Source organism: Xenopus laevis, chromosome 2S (genome assembly GCF_017654675.1).
Source record: "Xenopus laevis strain J_2021 chromosome 2S, Xenopus_laevis_v10.1, whole genome shotgun sequence".
NCBI classification, from domain to species: domain Eukaryota; kingdom Metazoa; phylum Chordata; class Amphibia; order Anura; family Pipidae; genus Xenopus; species Xenopus laevis.
The window spans coordinates 86,022,333-86,043,158 of record NC_054374.1 but is presented as its reverse complement, the minus strand read 5'-3'; the positions used below and the strand labels follow the sequence as shown (position 1 = coordinate 86,043,158).

The 20,826-nt window shown below is 38.6% G+C and overlaps 1 protein-coding gene across 2 annotated transcripts in view; it reads right to left on the bottom strand.

Annotated features, from left to right (window-relative positions):
• The window catches only part of srrm3.S (serine/arginine repetitive matrix 3 S homeolog), a 193,952-nt gene that overhangs the window by 114,572 nt on the left and 58,554 nt on the right, over positions 1-20,826 (bottom strand). For both annotated transcript variants that reach the window (XM_018249637.2, XM_018249638.2), the window contains exon 2: positions 19,236-19,323. The gene's annotated coding sequence lies outside the window, so the exon portion shown is untranslated. The remainder of the gene's footprint in view (positions 1-19,235; positions 19,324-20,826) is intronic.

The following is a 20,826-nucleotide window of genomic DNA, read 5'->3' as shown; positions in this document are numbered from 1 at the left end:
CTTCAGTCACTCTTTACTGCTGTACTGCAAGTTGGAGTGATATCACCCCTCCCTTTCCCCCCAGCAGCCTAACAACAGAACAATGGGAAGGTAACCAGATAACAGCTCCCTAATACAAGATAACAGCTCCCTGGTAAATATAAGAAAAGCACTCAATAGTAAAAATACAGGTCCCACTGTGACACATTCAGTTACATTGAGTAGGAGAAACAACAGCCTGCCAGAAAGCAGTTCCATCCTAAAGTGCTGGCTCTTTCTGAAAGCACATGACCAGTAAAAAAAATACACTTGCTGGTTCAGGAATGAAATTTTATATGATAGAGGGAATTATTTGCAGTGTAAACAGTGTAACTTAGAAATAACAAGTACATCATAAAAATAATGACAGAATCCCTTTAAGTATAAGAGTATGAAATGAAAGCAACTAATTTATACAATGGTCACAGCTTAAAGAATCAGTGGCATGTTTTTTTTTAAACTTCTGCCAGAAAAGATGGCAAGACTGCCAAAATTAATGAATTCTTAAAATATAAGTTAAAATATATTATCACAACAATACCATTCAATTGCAAGGAAAAACTGGGAGCAGAGGATATCTGCTGTGCTGTAGCCTCTTTTGAAGCAAAGTACCCTGGGACGGGTACAGCCAATGGTATAAGGCTAGATATTTTGCTCACCATAAGAAGCCTTACAAATTGCCACCCCCACATGTTTTACTTTTTCTAGATCTTTCAAATATAATCAAAAATGATTGATCTGTTCAGGACCATAACTAAAAGTAATAATTTGTGCCTATCTTAATTAACAGTGTTCGAGTTTGCATGCATTCTCAAAGCAAATAATTGAATACAAAGAAATGTAAGAAATAATGGTTACAATTAGCTGGATCCCATGACAAGTCAATGTTGAAAGCTATTTTCATGCTCTATTCCAAGAGATGCATGTGTTGCCAGGTAACAAGTGCAGCCTTATGATTTTTTTTAAAACTATTAGTAGGTAATAAAATTAGTAACGTGAAATGAAATGGTATTTGGCCGATTGACTGTTTATATGACCAGATGCATTAAAAGACAGTTATCTAAACAGGTACTAATTTGTAACATGCTATTTTAACCCATTAATTTAGCTGTAAAGTAGGAATTATACTTACTTACTTTAATCAAAACTGAAAACATTTTTCACACCACCATACATTTAAAATATATTTAAAATAAGTTATATATACATAAAATAATATATATATTAAATAGATTGGTAAATACAAACATGTTATAAATAATTAACACAATCTGATAACATACCAACAATGGCCTTGGTGCACAATACAAATCAAAAGCAGAGACAAAGAGAAACCCTGATGTTTCAGATCTAACTCTGGGGGACTGATGGGATTTTCAAGAGGGGTTCTCTTTGACATGTGTCTGCTTTTAAATGTTTTTACTTAGCAAACATACTTAATGACCTGTCTGGTGCTTATATTCCTGGTGATGTGCATTCATTTATTTAATTTAATATAATTTGTTTTCCATTTGTAAGTTTTGGTTTAAGGATGACACCTTCTGTATGCCTGTACATTGGCTGAAGCAGCGCCTGTATATACAGGAGGAGAGAGTGGAGGGATTTTTTCTTGCGCTGAAACAGCCCTGTGTAGCTTTGTGCTAAAATAAACTAATATATTCTTTTCACCCAAACTAGGTTTTCACTCTCACTTAAACTGGAACATGTTTTTTTCCTTCATGATTCTCAATATTTCAGGCTGTTTGATGCTGGTTTTCATTCAATAATCAGAAAAATTTGAGTTGTTGAGGCAACAATTCAATAAAGCTTTGTTGACTTTTTCCACCACTGACTATTTCGATCACATTTATAGGTAAATTAAGGGGATTTTGGTTTGGGAGTTTGGTTAATTTTTTTTTACTATAGAGAAAATGTTGAATTTTAGTAAATACCCCCCCTAATGTGAAGCTATTATACAGTTTGATAGTCAATAACAGTTTACCCTATTGTTATAAGTGGATTTTTATGTTAGCAGTACCTATTACTTTGAGACTTGTCAAATAACATGCATTGTCTAAACTTAATGGCAAAAATATGGAAAAGCTGATGTTATGAACTCTGAGAATGCTTTGATGTATGCTTATAGAGTATTTGCATCATTTTTGACAAACAGGAAATACATAACCTTCTACACGAATGAACAAACGTGAAGAAAACATATACACCACAATCACTTTACCGCATTACAAAGCAAGTTTTTGTATTTGCAAGGTAGTTAGCAAAGTTGTTAGTACTATGATACGTTAAAGAAAGCTGTTTTTTTTACAATAGTGACAATAAAATAAAATGTATTGGCATTGTATATCAACATTTTGAGCTTTGTGCCTGCTCGCTGCAATCATGAGAACAGAGTATGAATAAAATATTGCTTAGGTCCCTGCAAGAGCTTGTACTACAATTAGATTTAATATGCAGTATGCAGAGACATAAAACAAGTCAGTGATGATTTTAATAGACTTTTCCAGCAATTATAACTTTAGGTGATCTATTGGTAATAAAGCCATCTTTAACTCCATCCTTTTTATGCATTCCTACCCAAAAAGGCCCACTGTGTATGCACAGAATGAATTCATCACTACATAATGGCTGTTTCTCACAATATATTCCTATTAGCTTTGGCTCTAGAGCCCTGGCCAGCCAAAATGATTTGGGTAATGCCAAGGCTTGTATTTTAAAGCTTTTAGAATTATTGCCCCTAAGGGGTTTTAGAGACTTTCGTTTGGTCGTTTCTCCAAAGCATATTTTAGATACATAACTACACATTTTATGCAAATATGGACAAACTCTTGTCCCCACGATACAGTGTCAGAATTATTTATTGCCTAGATAGAAGCCAATAGAATAATGCAGGAATTGATTTTGACAATTCTGTAGCCCTAAATACTACCCCATAGTAATGTTTTATTTTTTACTCGTGAGTCACATTTAAATGTAAAAAATAGTTGGGGAGCAACACAAGCATGAAAAAGTCCATGGGGATGTCAAATAAGGGCTGTTATTAGCTGTTTGGTAGCCCCTATATGGACTGGTAGACTACAGGTGACTCTGTTTGGCATTACACCTGGTTTTTATACAACCAAAACATGCCTCCAAGCCTGGAATTCAAAAATAAGCACCTGCTTTGAGGCCACTGGGAGCAACCAAGCGGTTGGTGAGCAACATGTTGCTCGAGAGCTACTGGTTGGGGACCACTGATTTAGAGGGTCTGCTGTATAATATGTATATTGAATACTATTATACCCAAAAAATTAGCACACATTATCATACTTTATTATACTTTGCCCAACCATCAGGTACAGTGATTATGTGTACATTTCTGATTGTTGGGCACAAAACATTTTTGGAGTGGGAGAAAGTTACAGGCCTTGTTAATATACAAAACACACAATTAAATTCAAAATGTTTGAGAGTACAAAATGGGGCCTATTTATTAAGCCTCAAATTTTTCTGATTGAGTTTTTAAGGGGAAAATTTTCATTTTTAGTGAAAAAAAACTAGAATTTATCGAGATTTGTTATGATTCAAAGCTGCTAAAAATCCAAAAATACTAAATAAAACTTGTCAAAGTCATGTAATAGTCAATGTCAGATGTCCCTTTTACAATTGGAAGATGCCTTCATGATATTTTAGGGTTTCAGTCTGTTTGCTGCTGGTTTTCTTTTGAACAATTGTGTCAAGACTTTTCCCAAATGTGCAATTTTCTTCAGATTTTTTAGTAAATTAAGCCAAATTGTGGTTGGGAGTTAGGTTGAATTTTTATTTTTAAAAACAAAATTTGAGTTTTAATAAATACCCCCTATGTGTACTAAATGTCATATGACAAGGCTTCAAAGCCTAAAACATTATGTTTACATAAATCCAATACAGATATGCCTTTTTAAGTGGCAAGTTACTTTCCATTTTCCTGCATGATAATAGAATAGAATCTACTGGGGTTAACAGTATGCTAGTCACACCACTTACATTTATTTTATTTTTTTCCGAAAATGTGGTTAGGTCTTTGTATGTGAAGTCTCAACTATCGAAATTGCTGCCAAAATATCCTGAAAATGTCCCTATTTCTGAGAAGCTGACACAATATATTATGAACTGCTATGTGAAAATCGCAATGTCTGACAAACAGAACATACTGGATCTCAGAACTCTGAACTAGATTAACACAGTCATTTAAAAAACAAAAAACATCAAATATACCATAAACAAAAAGATAATGTTCTAAAAACTGAAGCACTTGTAGGGGCCCATAGGGGGTTAATCTGCCCCTATGCCTTTAAGGCCCCACCCTTTGCTCAGTGTTATTGGCCAAGAGGTTATATGACAACTTCCTGCCACACTGCACTATAGTGTGTGTAAGGAGTGGCCTCTTCCTCTTTGGCTGCTGGATGCTGATCCAGCTGGGTGTGCCCAGGGGAGCCTGGGTGCAGCAAGGCCCAGAAAGTCATGTGTCCAAGTCAGGGACCAGGCAACCCCGTGAATGAGGAATAGAAAGTGACAGGTGAGCTCCCAGTACTAGTACACTCTAGTCACGGTTGAGGTAAAAATAGCAGTTCTGAGTTCCAACATAGGAGTGACAGTTTGGAGGTATCTCTCCCAGGCCATATTGCCTGTTGTATATTTATCCCAGCGGAGAGGGAATCAGGAGAGATGATTGCCCAGAGGTTGATCCAGAGACCACTACCAGAATATGTTGCAGAGGTGAAGTGGGATGCCCGCCAAGCCTGTTCTAAGGGAGTGTCAGCATGTGTTAAGCTGCATGTGATGTGCCTGTGTCTTTTTACTCTAACCACTGGATGTGAGTAAACCTGGGGACATTGTCTATGACTAATAAACTTAGCGAAGGCCCGGATTCTGCAGAGAGAGTCTAAATGTAACCCATGCTCCTATCTTAGCTGGACATTATCTGTGGTGTGGATAGCCCAGATAAGCGTTACATTTTTGGCGCCCAATGTGGGGCTCATTTCCCTAATACCAGACTGTGCTGCTGTGTTGTTAGGTTTTCGTCACAGGCTGCGCACCAGACTGAGAAAGGCAGTCCTGCACGACTTTTTCACGAATTGTTCGATTTTTCCGTACAAGTGTTTGGCCGTGGGTTCGGGCTTGGAGGTTCTTTCCCGAATTTCACGAAGGCCAGCGGTACCGCAAATCTTTGTTGTGGGTGAAGTTTCGCTGGCGTCATTTTTGTGGGAGAATCTAATGGAGTTGGATGGATATGCTTCTGTGCCTGCTTCAGATGTGCTTGTACCTTCAATGGCTGTTAAGAAGGGAGTGTAGCACAGTTCTCACACACTACTGGGTTGAGGCTGCACCCAGATCAACATGTGTGGATGTTTTACCCCGCGACTGCGGGTGCACGAGACTTTCTTTTTCAGCCATGTGACACCATGCCCATATCCAAGATGGAGGATGTCGGTGGGGTGGATGACCAGATCCGGATGTCCCGTAGGGGATAGTTCCAGGTTTAGTGTGCTCTCTATATTGGACCCGAAGATGGGAGGTACTGGTGGAGCTGGATGTGTGGACACTAGGGCCAAGTTTGGTTCACAGCGGTGAAGCCCCAGGAAGAGGGAACCTAGTGTGCCAGCAAGTGGAATTCAGATCCTGGAGAGTAAAGGACTGGTCAATATTTGCTGAAACTGAACTTGCTCATGAAGTGCTGGAGTGGACTTGTACTCAGGAGAGTTGTAATAAAGTTTGAGTAACTGCAACTGCTTCATTTTGCACTTGAAAATGTTTCTTGATATAGTAACATTAACTATCTGTGGTGTGGATAGCCCAGATTAGCGTTACACACTGTAGGAGTCAAATTTATATAGCTACACAGTGGCTACTGGCCCTGGTGTCTAGACATGACTCTAAAATTATAGCACAAATTATTAGTTTTTCAAGTGCCAGGAGCAGAATATCTCTAGTTTCTTGGAAAACTAACTTCTTAGAAGATTTTCAGTGGGGGAAGTACAGAAAGATGATCACATCCCCCTTTCAAATAGGGACCCTTGCAAAATATAATGAAATGGAAATGGAAATGACCAGATGATAGCATTGTGAGAGTTGAAGGTGAGAAAGTTAATTGCATGGAACATAATATAGTTAAGACCCTTCTATAACACGCCAAAAATGTAGTCACTACTTGGATATCTGGGTAATCCAGATGCATGTAGAGACTAAAGAATATCTCATTCTGATTTCTATTCCTGTTCTGGCTCCTGTCCTATAGTCATTCTGCAGGATCTGACTTCAAAGACAGCATGTCATACAGCATCTCCAATGTGTAACTGTTCTGTATACACATTACAGAACAATAAATTATAGTCTAATGTAGGACCCTGAAAGTTATACCCCTTCAGACACAAGTGATCATAAATGCCCAAAAGTGACATTATACAGAGGGATTTATGCATAGCTTGAATATACTTGCATGGTTTATTGCAAATTGCTTTCAATAATGACATTATCTACAAAGTATTGTTCAGCCTATTACTAAAATATATTAAAATATCTATTGGTAAACATGAGTAGGAAGTGAAAGAATATTTTATGAATTTTAGACTAACAGACCCTCAGTGTACCTGTTAATGTATCTGCATCACAGTAGACCATAAAAACAAATTATTAAACTTGCGTTTCATAACAGAAAACATTATATTAATAGTTACTGCCATGTGCTTATGTCCTTTTTTCTTTTTTAATGGAACAAAATAAGAGGGGAGCTCGGAATAAAAACATTTGAACTGAGGAGAAAGAATGTAAACTTGTACAAATATTTGTGTAATTATAAAAAAATGACCTTTTTATGACCTTTTTAATGAAAACATATTCTGCACTGAACATGCCACCAGACAGAAGCAGACACTGACTAGTATTTCAGGAGAAAGTGTCTGCAATCTTATTGACTGCCTCATGTTTCATTTACAAAAATCAATGTGTTCTGTTAGTTCATGCCACCCACACACACAACAGACAGTCACAGAATGGCTTCAATTATCAATAATTTAGCCAAAGATGACATACTCTTCTATGACAGTAGGGTAGAGTCAGAGTGAATATCCATAGAAAATGTATCCCCACAAGAAATACAATCAAAACACTTTTAAGAATACATTAAACATGGGATAAACATCATGGCTGCCAATGGAAATCTTGCAACCTGCGCTGCTCACTATCTTCTATTTACGTTTTTTTTCTCCTTAAAGGAGAAAAGTCTGTCAGCAGAAACACTGCATTTTACAACTGGAAGATCTATGTTTAAGTCATTGATTTAGAAGTTTTCGGGTGTTTTTGACACTGGCTTTTGTGCAACAATATGAAAAAGTCATATTTATTGTGCTACAAGTTGAAAAAGTTGCAGTTTATCATGACTTTTCTGCAACTCTTGCTATTTCAGTTTAGAGAAACTGAGTTTACTTGGGGTTTCAATAACCTCAAAAACCATTAAAATGAGACTGTTGATAAATAGGCCTCCATGTCTTATTTTGTGGCAGCTGGTCATAATAGCTTTTTCTTTAATGTCTATGTCTATGTATAGTTGCCTAGGATCCACTAAGCCTTCTGCACCCATGCAGTAATGTATATTACAGAAGTTGTTGCTAAAATACAGTTGCCATTAACTTGAGAACATATGGGCCAGATTAAATTAAATGAGAAACTCTTTATTTAGTTTTGTTTCAGCAGATGCAATTCGGTGGAAAGGTTGAACTGAAAAAGGAGAAAAAAAAATTTCTCCTCAAATTGTATCTCACCCATACACTTCAATGGAGTTTGCATGTGATAAACCATAAAACAATGCTCTCTCATTGATCTGAATCTGGCCCCATGTCTCAACAGTTTTGAGAAGACTAATGAGACACTAAAGACAACATTTTGCTTTTAGAACTCCTTTAATGATCTGACGTATTCTAATAAGCTGGTTAAGATTGTTAAAGTGGATTTTAACCTGAATTCTTTTAACCTGAATTCTTTTAAAGAGAATCTATCTATTTCAGCTTCCCTGGAGTTATCAATTATAAAAATGTAATTAAATCCTCTGTGTACAACAAAAGTAGAATTGTAAATAGATATTATTCAAATACTATCAATGGGAAAATATGGCTGCGTTCATAGATACAACAGAGCAGTCTGTGCCTGCAGGAATAATGAAATGACATAAGGACTGAAAATGCAGAAATGTTAAAGTAACTAATTTTCAAGACACATACAGTATATGGAACAGATACGAATTAATAACACATTAAACAAAAAAAAAGATTTACCTGTACCATGACTGCATTTACATTTATAGAGCAATGTACATTTCTTTTAGTGCTCCTTTATGTATGTTACATAAATTGAAGCTCACATGAGCAGTCTTTGTGATTTCATTGTGTTCTGGAAAATGTGAACCTGTTTACAGAGGCTGTTCAACTTATTGTTGTGATCATGCTTAACACAAGCTTAAGTTCTATTTGCACCTAGAAGTTGGTGCACTTGTTTCACTGATTGAAAAAGTCTGTAAGCAAAGTCTATAAGCAAATGCCCTGGCCCGCCTCTACAGTTATTTGAATGTAAGCATTGGTCTTAAATGCATACACTTACTAAAAAAATGTAAAATGTAGTTTGAGGCCCATGCAAACCAATACTAACCAACTATAGATAAATGCTAGCATACAGGGAGCAAATGCCCATCAGAAAAGATCTCTTCCAAGTAAATAATAACAGTGCAAAAAAAACAATTATCAAGCTCACTAAGGTCACAAGAGGTGTTTGAGGTACAAGAGGGGGGTTGTGGGTGCACTCCTAAGGCCATATAAAAAATATTTAAATACAATAATCCCCTGTCTAAAAAGAGAAAAACAGGGTTTTTTGTTACAAAGTTATGATCATAAAATTGGTAAGCCGCCATACCACGTCAAGGTAAACCCCATACGGCGGTCCCTAACCTGTTTACCTGTGATCAAAATTTAAAACCTTGGTTTCAATCTGGACTAGATCCTCCCCCGCCACCTGCATATGCGGCTTTTGAAGGGGAGACTGCCCAGACCAACTGCACCCACAACCCCCCTCTTGCACAAGAGGTGTTTGCCTCAATGTCTTAAGCAATGTTATGTTGTGTTTTAAAAAGTTGATTCCCATAGACAAAAATATAATTTTATTTTATTTGGGTCATGTCCGGAATGCTACTTAGAAAACTGATCCTTTGTACTAATTTGATTGCCCCAATCAACTGTGATCCTTCCATCTTATCAAGGTGCTTGTTTATAGGTCAGAATGGATATAGTTTGCCCATTAAGCATATTCTAAGAAATGCTAAATTAGTATTTTTCTTAAAGTTCTCAGAAAAAGATTGTTTACAGCCATGATTTGCCTTAAGACCACCATTTACACATTAACATATTCCGTTTCATATGATTCTTCCAATTTACAGAGAAATGTTCTCTCAGAAGCAGGAACTGAAGCAAGGATGCTACCAAAGAAGTACATTTTGAACTTTGTAATGAAACTGTACTCGTCCAACAAAGGTATGCAATATTATAAAATCAGAGATTCGTTTTGGCCTCAGTTAAACTTAAGTGGTATGACATAAAAAAAGATATTTGCAAAGTTGCAGTACGTTTGCTCCTTATTTCAAATTTTACACCATCTCTGAAATCGGAAGATTACACGTAACGTTTGTGTAATTTATAAAAATGTGAATTCCGATTTAGTACAGAATCTGCTACTATTATTTAACACTACAAGACCTAGCATAAATTCCATTGTGTAAAACCAATGGAACAACTTTAGGAAGAGAAGAAAGTGGTTTAAAAAGTGGTGCATTCTTTTGCTGATTTCTTATGTCTTTTTTTAAGCTAACGCTTCCTTTTATATTTGCGTAATCCAACACTACTTTGTTATAGATAGAATTATCTTCAACAAAATCTTATAAATGTGTGGGACATTTTGTATCCAGCTCAGGCTTTCCTCAACTTACACATACACGTCTGCTGTTTGATAATTCTATGTTTTCATTCCACATAGCTGATTGTCTAATTAGAATGACTTCATTTCTTAATTAATTCACATAACTCAACATTTTCTTTTCTGCCGCAATGAACATGTTACCAAAGGGAAAATGTCAGGAAGGACAACAAATCAGCTGTAAATACAATATGTTCTTCTAACCTTGCCATGTTTCTAGAAATAAAGATGCAAGTGTATGGTTTTTAGTTTAAAAATAAGATAATGATAATTAACTATGAATGACTATCAATGGTTTAGAAGAAGGCTTCCTTAAAGGGATACTGTCATAGGAAAACATGTTTTTTTCAAAACACATCAGTTACTAATGGAACAGTTAATGCCTTTAATGCCTTTAATGCCTTTAAGAATGGCTTGGATGATTTTTTGGACAGACATAATATTAAAGGCTATTGTGATACTAAACTCTATAGTTAATATAGGTATGGGTATATAGAATTTTAATTAAAAGTAGGGAGGGGTGGGGGGCGGGGCTAAGATGTGAAACGGAGCAGACGTGCTGTGTTGAGGCTCCTGCTACAACGACTATCCTGAGCCTTTTCCTCAGTTGCTAACTGACATTTGTCTGCTTGGACATTGCTATTAAGGAGTCCTTTGCACGCTGTGATGCCTTCTAAGAGCTCCGGTAAGACGAAGGCGGACAGCTTTCAGAAACTTTTTCCAAAAGCGAGTCCGCAAGATGGCGGCGACTCGACATCTAACGCTACAGGGCCCCTGCGTCCCAGTCAATCTGGTTCCCCGCAGATAGACGCTACCGGTGAACAACCCAGCGAGACTACATTACACTCACTACTGCTGGCGATCTCTGATTCCAAGGCCTCATTGACGTGTCAACTTGCCGAAACTACTACTACCATGACTTCCACAATGGAGGAGATCAAAGTGGATCTCTCCTTGCTGCGTCACGACGTACAGAAGCTCAGAGAGCGCACTGTTGAAGCGGAAAGGAGGATTGGAACCCTGGAGGACGATCTCCCGCCGTTACAAAGGCAAGTGCAACAGCTTCAGCACGATCACCGGTTACTTATGGCGCATGTCGACGATCTTGAAAATCGTCAGCGCAGGTCCAATCTCCGCATTATTGGTCTTCCTGAGGGATGTGAAGGCGCCCATACCGAAAGCTTTGTGGAGGCCTGGTTGAAAAGTAGTCTTGGGGAGGAGCATTTCTCGCCTTACTTTGCAGTTGAAAGGGCCCATCGGGTCCCAGCTCATCGGCCTCCCCCAGGCGCTCCCCCCAGGCCGCTTATCCTCAAGATGCTAAATTTTAAGGACAGAGACGCGGCCCTACGAGCTGCCAGATTGAAGGGAGAAATTGTGGTTGATAATGCCAAAGTCTCCATCTACCCGGACTTTTCAACTATGATTCAGAAGAAACGTAGCTCCTTTACAGAAGTCCGCCGTCAGCTGAGGGCGCTTAAACTTCAATATGCCATGCTTTTTCCGGCGAAACTACGCATTACGACTGGCGACTCTACTGTCTTTTTTGAGCAACCCGAAGATGCCCTGCAATGGATTGAGTCGCATCACAACAGGAACCCTTCTCGCCGCTCCCCAGCCCGTGAAGTTGATGGCCCGTGACCGGCTTTGGGTCCTCTAGAGGAGCGATGTCTGTGTACTTTTTGATGGTCCTCTGTTGCTGGACTAATTGTTCTGGACTCTTCTGCTGATCTTGCTGTGGACAGATAAGTAGTTGTTGATATGCAATGCTCCCATGATTTATACTTGTTCAGTTTGGCTAACGATTCCCCTTTTTCTCTAGTTTGGGAGTCTCCTCACGTCACAGAACTTGACTTACCTCCGCTTACATATTTCCTACAAGTTTGGGGTACAGGCTTATTTTTTATGAATGAGCAGGGGTGGGATGGGCAAGTTGGGGATAAATGGGTGTTTTATGTTGTTTTTACTCTAATTTTTGTTATGCACAAAGCAAGCACGTTTGACAATCGGTCTGGGTTTGACACATTATTGTATTGCTCTCCTGTCATTGCCTCTAATCATCGGTTATGGCCACCTTAACTATCTGTTCATGGAATGTCAGGGGCTTAAATTCCAAGTTTAAAAGAGCTCAGCTTTTTCAGTATATTAAGTCCTTTAACCCCTCTATAGTTCTGCTGCAGGAAACCCATCTAGTAGGGCAGAAGATACTTGCTCTTAAAAAAGCATGGGTGGCTCATCACTATCATGCCACTTTTTCGACCCATGCCAGGGGGGTAGCAATTCTTATTAGGAAGCATATTATGTTTGAACTTTTTAGGGTTCACCTGGATCACTATGGCAAATTTATTATTCTATACTGTAAGCTGAACAATGTCCCTATGATACTTGTGAATGTCTATCTGCCTCCTCCCATGTCCTTAGACACCCTTGAGCAGATATTCAAGAAAGTCCTGGACCTACCCCCTAGCCCTATTTGTATCATGGGGGATTTCAATTCTACTTTAAACCCCCAACTGGATAAATTGTCCTCGCAGGGAAAGTCTCCTACTCCATTGGCTACTTGGGCTGACACAATGGGCCTTACTGATGTGTGGAGGTGGAAGAACCCTGATGTTCGCCAATATTCATGTCACTCTGCGACATTTAAAACTCTGTCTCGAATTGATTTCGCTCTAGCCTCCTCTGACTTTGTACCCTGGGTGCTGTCAGTTACGTATTTGCCCCGAGCGTTTTCTGACCACTCACCTTTCTTGTTGACATTGCAAGTGGGGGTTGTAGCTTCTGATAGATTGTGGAGACTCAGCCCTCTTTGGCTAAAAAACCTTGAGGTACAGGAGTCAGCCACCCGGGAATATAGTGAATATTGGGCTTTGAATGGTGATTGCACGTCTCCTGCAGTACGCTGGGATGCCTCTAAAGCAGCTACCAGGGTTTTTTTGATAACAGCTATTAATAGGGCGCGAAGTACCACAAAACTAAGGGTGGAAGAGGCAAAACACACTGTATACACTGCTGAACGGGCTTTCACTGATGACCCGACTGAGGCTAATCACATTTCCCTCTGCAAAGCCCAACGGGAGTTGGAATTAATCACTACCGCTCTCACCCAGAAAAAACTTTTGTATACCTCACAACGCCTGTTTGACCAAGGGGAAAAGGCTGGAAAGACGTTGGCGTACTTAGCTAAAGCAGCCTCACCTACCACTCTAATCCCTAGAATTAAAAATAAAGCAGGAGATTTGGTAGAGACTCCCTCCGACATTACTGAGGTGTTTAGGGATTTTTTTGCTACTCTGTATGAATCTCAATTGTCCTGCTCGCTAGAGGAAATTACAACCCATATTGCCTCCCTTTCATGTCCACAGTTAGACTGCCAGCAACGAGAATTTTTAGAGAACCGCATCACGACTCAGGAAATCCGAGAGGCCCTACATTCATTCCCTGCTAGCAAAACCCCTGGGCCAGACGGTCTACCGGCCGAATGGTACAGGCTGGTGATGACGGACTTTGTCCCTAAGTTCCTTGAGACACTTGAGGCCTCCCAACGGACGGGTACTCTCCCACCTTCTATGTATTCGGCGATTATTGTGCTGATTCAAAAACCTGGAAAGGACCCTGACCTGTGTGACTCCTACCGCCCCATCTCCCTCATAAATTCCGATGCCAAAGTGCTTGCCAAAATTTTAGCCAATAGGTTGCTGAAAGTTATCTCTGCAATAGTGCACTATGACCAATCTGGCTTTATGCCCAATAAATCCACCTCTGTTAATCTGCGAAGACTATACACAAATTTGCAGATTGATCATGATAATCCGGGCTCTCGTATTGTAGTGTCACTAGATTCGGCCAAAGCTTTTGACACGGTGGAATGGCCCTATATATGGGAGACCCTTAAGGCATTTGGTATTGGCCCTCGGTTTATCTCTTGGATACAGCTGCTCTATGTGGAGCCGGTCGCACAGGTCAGGGTCAATAATTCCATATCCGAGCCCTTTCGCCTCTATAGGGGCACCCGCCAAGGTTGCCCGCTGTCCCCCTTATTATTCGCCCTGGCGATTGAACCCTTGGCTCTTGCAATTCGTAGGGCCCATAATCTGTCGGGCCTCAAATATAAAACATGTGAGGAACGTATAGCGCTCTATGCTGACGATATTCTGTTATTTCTGGCTGATCCCGATATATCCCTGCACACTGCGCTGGCCATTATCCAGGAGTTCGGGCGCTACTCTGGTTTAAAGATCAACTGGGATAAGTCCCTCATATTGCCTCTCGATAATATTCCCCAACACTTGCGCCCCTCTAATATTCCGCTTGTTTGGGCTCCTAGAGTTAAATATCTTGGGGTTACTGTCAGCACTACTCCATTTGATTTTTTGGATCTTAACTTAACTCCTCTGCTAGGAAAATTCACTTTGGCAGTCACGTCTTGGAAACAGTTGCCGCTTACTATGTGGGGGAAAATAAATCTTTTTAAAATGATATACTTGCCTAAATTTTTGTATTTGTTTAGGAACTCCCCAACCGCCATTCCTACCTCCTATTTTAAGCAAGTGAATTCAATTTTACTTTCATTTGTGTGGTCGGGCAAGCAATCAAGACTCTCCTGGAAATTGCTAGTAGCCCCAATCTCGAAGGGTGGGCTGGGGTTGCCGGACCTTTGGGGTTATTATTTAGCGGCGCAACTATCCCACATATACACCTGGTTCAACCCTGATCCGGAAGACCCTAATATGCTCCTGCACGCCCTTCTCTTGGGTTCGATTGAGTCACTTTCACTGTGTCCTATGCGCAAATTGAGGGATTCTAATTGTTTGCCACCTGTACTGAAGGCCCCTTACCTAGCCTGGCAAGATGCTATCCGTATTTTTGGGATCAAACCATATCTCATTTCACCCCACACTCCACTCTGGGGGAACTCTCATCTCCCTCATTTCAGGTACCTTTTGGACTTTATATATTGGCCCAACCTGCAAATTAAATGCCTAGGTGACTTGATGGATCAGGGCACTCTTCTAACCCTACCTAAGCTTCAGGAACGATTTCCGAATCGCCCAATTGACCCCTTCAGATATATGCAATTGCAACATGCCTTTAGGGGTCAATTTGGAGGCTGTAACCCGATTTGTCATAAGTTTGCAGTCACTACTGTGCTCCATTCCCCGGATTCTCGGAAATTGGTCTCGGTGTTGTATAAGTCCCTATTAGAGGCTAAACCTTCTCCCTTTCAATTAGCTTTTGCAAAATGGCAGTTGATTTTGCCCTCGATCACAGAAGATATGTGGGAAGAGGCCACTGACAGAATGTACTACTATTTGATCTCCACACGAGATAGGTTGATTAGCTTCAAAATCCTTCATTTGTACTATTACTCCCCTAAGAGACTTCATAGGATTTTTCCGAATAAATCTCCCCTGTGTCCCCGCTGCTCCTGCCCCTCCGCAGACTTCCTTCATGTTCTATGGGTTTGTCCCAAGGTTCAAGAATTTTGGACTAGAGTGGTGCAATGTCTCAGTGATTACTTGGATTTGCCTCGAGTCATTTCTCCCGAAGCTTGTATCCTGGGGGTAGTGGATGATCTAGTCCCTCAAAAATATGCGAGAATCCTGTATAGGACGTTACTGTTTTATGCTAGGAAGGCCATTATTCTACACTGGATAAAACCTATACCTCCCTCTTTTGATCATTGGGTGAACCTAGTGAATCGTATGCTTCCAATGATTAAGCTAACGTATGAAGCTCGTGGCATGCCTGATAAATTCGATAAAATTTGGGAGAAATGGCTTGATGTTTATCCTCTGCAATGTGCTGGATAAATTATTCAAATACTACTAGTTTCCTGCTGTATCTTTATGTAACTGTAAAGTTTTTGTGTCGATTCTTGGACTCTGTGATGTTTGCTGATTGTATGCTTGTTAATGACTTGTCAAATGTGCAATAAAAAACTTTAAAAAAAAAAAAAAAGTAGGGAGGGGTGTGTGTATGGATGCTGGGTTTTCATTTGGAGGGGTTGAACTTGATGGACTTTGTCTTTTTTCAACCCAATTTAACTATGTAACTATGTAACTATGTAACTATGTAACTATGTAACTATGTAACTAATGCTACTCCAGCAGACTTCTGCACAGAAATCCAATTCTCCAAAAGAAAACAGATTTTTTTATATTTAATTTTGAAATCTGACATGGGGCTTGACATATTGTCAGTTTCCCAGCTGCCCCAGTCATGTGACTTGTGCCTGCACTTTAGGATGGAACTACTTTCTGGCAGGCTGTTATTACTCCTACTCAGTGTAACTGAATCAGTCTCAATGGGACTTGGCTTTAACTATTGATTGTTGTTCTTAGATCTACCAGGCAGCTGTTATCTTGTGTTAAGCTGGCCATAGACGCAAAGATCTGATCGTACGAGTTGGACCGTGTGTGGAGAGTCCCGACATTTTTCGTCTGGCGGAGATCGGTCGTTTGGTCGCTCGGACAGGTTAAAAGATTTCTGTCGGCTGCCCATAATATCTCTGCATGTATTGCCGATCGGACAATTTTCAGAGGGAGACTGTCACTAGCTTTGGTCGCACATAACTTTCGTACGATTGCTGTCAGATTTAGAAAATCGTCTGATCTACGATCAGATCTTTGCATCTATGGCCAGCTCTAGGGCGCTGCTAGCTGGTTACCTTCCCATTGTTCTGTTGTTAGGCTGCTGGGGGGGGAAGGGAGGGGGTGGTCACTCCAACTTGCAGCACATAATAAAGAGTGACTAAAGTTTATCAGAGCACAAGTCACATGACTGGGGGCAGCAATATGTCTAGCCCCATGTCAGATTTCAAAATTAAATATAAAAAATTCTGCTTGCTCTTTTGAAAAAGGGACTTCAGTGCAGAAGGCTGCTGGAGTGTGTGTGTGATTGTGATTTCCAGAAGCTGAAATGAGCAGGGTGGTCAAATCAACAGATAAAATAAATAGAAAGGATAATTAGTTGGTTTTTTTTGGATATGTGTCACTTAAGAGAGTCCCAGAACCTCAGAAGTGAAGCTTGCCTTTACTGTTTAATACTTAACATCTAAACTAACAAACTGTGAGTGCTAATCCATTAAATAACCCTTTCCTTTAATTATTCCTTTAGTATTAAGCCCCCATTCTGGTGCATACACAAGATTTTGGAGTGATACATAATTTGTCTAAGTAACAGTGTCCACAATATGGCTCCTGCTTGCTGTAATTGTGTTTAATTCCAAGACTGAAGGAAACAAAATTTGAATAATAAATATAGTGTAAGTAAAGTTTATTTTGCTCAACTAACATGATAGAAAATAATTTGGAATTATTTCTTAGGGTGACAGGTACCCTTTATAGTGCAAGTACTGTGTCAAAAAACCTCAGTTAAATAAAAATTGCTCAGGATAGTAACTTCTCCATGTTTACTATAAAATTATTCCAGCCTTAAGTTTGCTGTACAGTGCTTTGCCCTCAAGGAATGCTATACAAATAAAAACATACATACATCTTGACAATGACACCATTGAGGGTCTAAATTAAGTTTTTTTTAACTATTTTGTAAAGTCTCTTGAGTGAAACAGCTTCTTTTTGTAATTTTTGTATATGCTTTCTGTTACCACCAGAGCAATATCCCTTTTGAGGTGTGTGCAGCAGTCCATTAAATATAAAGATTGTGATATTTTGGAATCATGCATGTCAATGCAAACAAATGTTTATTAGTTAAAGTGAGATTATTAACATTTTATGAAGAGTCAGTGGTGACATTTAAGTGTGTGATGTTTGAGTCAAGGGGATAAAAACAACTTGAATAGCTGAATCCTGCATTTCCAAAATGCGTCACTGTGGTTGGAGAAATGATTTCTCCTTATTTCATAATCTACAGATATAACAGACTTTATTGAAGATGGGGAATGTTTACACAAACAGAAAATAGATAATGGCTACTGCAGTTCAGAAAAACTGTGGCTGGATGTGGATAACACAATCTCATAAACCCAGCTGGGAATGTGGGTTGGCAGGTCAAAGCCTCCTTTCCATGTACCAGCATGCTTTTTTTGTGATCTAGAAGTTTCTTTACATTTATTTTTAATCAGTTTTTTCAATGTAGCCGTGACATTTTTTTTTTAATTGAATAAAAACAGCAAAAATAAAATCAGATAATCTGAAATAAATAAACACTATAAACCTGGCATAATAATAGAAAGTACAAAATGTACATAGTGTGCTTTATTTAGTATCAATGTAGAATACAATACCGTTAGAAACACACATTTCTCATAACAAGAGAAAACGTACCATTAAAATCGATAGCGCACTAGGCCCTTATGGAATGTAGGTAAGAGTACACAGAGTTCAGAAACAGCCAAGCTGTGCTTAATATTCATGAACTTAACTTTAGAACAGTGTTTCAGAAGCGGTAGAAAACGGATTTTGGAAGGATTGGAAATTATTGAAATAAATGTTTCACGAAAAAAAAATACTAAATACCTTTGGCATGGGGTAGGGGAAGAAGAAAACCATTTCTAAAATGGTTTAATTTTTGTTTAAGATTTCTAAGAGCTACATGGGAATCATGTTATTTAGGGTTTTCTTTCTGCTACCAATATTTCTTAAAAGAAATGCTTCTGTATATAAATGTGACATGTTGTTTTCATATGTTCATGCCTGAAAATTTTATCCAATTATCTTAAAAGCACACGGAATTCTCAATAAAACTTCAGACATTAAATAAACCCAATAGGCTGGTTTTACTTCCAATAAGGATTGTTATGTTATTTTGAATCATGTACAAGGTCCTGTTTTTTATCCTGGGTTATTAGGATAAAATGGAGTCTATAGTAGATGGTCTTTCCATTATTCTGATGTAAATGTAAATTTCAATGTTAGATTTATCACACCGAGACCATGGAAACAGTTCTAATTTGTATATTCCCCACCTAAAACCTGCCGAGTTCATTTACAAGTCAATGGTAGAGGTCCATTGAGCCATTTGAATATGTTAATTGGCTTCCTGATATTCAAGTTTTTTTGGAGGGAAAACTCGATTCCAATTTGATTCGAATTCAATTAGAATTTTCGGGTCGAGACTATTCGATCGAATATTAGACATTCTAATTTTTTATTAAATAACCTCCCATTTGAGTTGTGAGCATATAGAGTAAAAAAATCACATAAATTCAAAACTCAACCTTTGATAACAGCCCACTAATGTATTTTATAAACATACATTCACAATATGCAGATTGATGGTGTCGGTACCTGTCAGAAGTTGATTTACAGATTTCAGTTTAAATAGGGAAGTCAGTCCATTCCTTCAGCTGTTACCCTGGTGCACATAATTCAGTATCTGGAATGGAGGAAAACATTGTACATAAATGAATGCTTCAGTAATTCTACTAGCTTAGCAATATTAGCTTTCAGTAGTAACTTTATACTGTATATGGTTATTTATTAGAATTCATATTTTTTTTAAAATTTTGACCAAACTCCCAACCAATAATGTCCTCTAATTTACTTTTCAAATTGTCAATGAAAAACCACAACGTTGTCGCATAAAAGCCAGCCTATGCCTAGAACTCTCGAAGATCATGAAGGCAAGAAACATCTTCCAGTTGTAAACTTCTAGATGACTTTGGCAGGTATTAACTGTTGTATTTTCACATTAGGATTTGTCGTAGTTTTGTTGCTTTATAAATTTCAAAAAGCTTTTTTTACGTGACTTTTTCTAATTTTTTGCGACAAAAAAGCCTGACCCAAAAAAATCCATCCTTTAATAAATTTATCCCTTACTGTTCAGTATACAGGTAAGGGAATATTATGCTTGTGACCTAGGGAAATGTTCCATAATGTAACTCATCATGCATTAAGGCAACTAAAATATTTTAAAATTAGAAAACCCAATAGAATGGTTTGCCATTAAAGCTGATTTAAGGTGGAACTAAAGTCTAAAATAAAATAGTCATCTTGAAACTTTGTTAACAATCTTTGCAAGACCAAGACTACGCACATGCTCAGTGTGGGAGGTTAAGCTTAGGGTTCGTCATAAATTATCAAGACAGCAAGTCAAATATTTTCTGCCATAGAAGCCAATATAGCAAGACAGCAAGATGATTAATAATCAGAATATGCAGACAGCACTGGGCCTGTGCATATGAATCTCTACACAGTTGCCGGCTGCTCTACAGGGAAACAAACACAACTGCTCAAGTTCTGGGAAGTAAGGTGGGGGCCTCCCCTCTGCCATTTGAAAGTATGATTATTTCCCTGCAGAGCAGTTAGGGACCGTCTGAAGTTTCATATCTGCAGCAATCAGAGCATGTAAAATGAAGGGAGAATTTCACTGCATACAGTCAGGTTTCTCATAAAAATGGTAGACATTTTTTAATTAAAGTATATTGGAGATATATTTATTTTTCATTAAAGAAGGTAAAAATGGGGTTGTATCTGTTTGCCCTTACATCCCCTTTAATCTGAGCTTGCTATCATTTACTCAGTTAGAGATACTGACATCAAAAACGAACCTTTTTTATTTTCTATCATAACTTTGTCTTGAATGCTATTTATAATTTTACATTAAAAGTATTTGCCTTATGCGTTTTCATTACCTTTCTTACTACCCTGTTCCTCTATGTGGGGGCTGCCATATTTGTGCAGCAGTAGTCCGTTGGCATTAGAAACTCTAAATGACAGGTTCAGAAGGGACAGTCAGGTTGGCAAAACAGACAGGTTTAGGAACTTCAAGTGACAATTACTTACAAAAGCAGAACTATTAGTGAAAAACTATCAATATGACCTATAGTTAACTTTTAATGTAGATTTATATTTTGAAAATAAAACTTTAAGCGTCAGT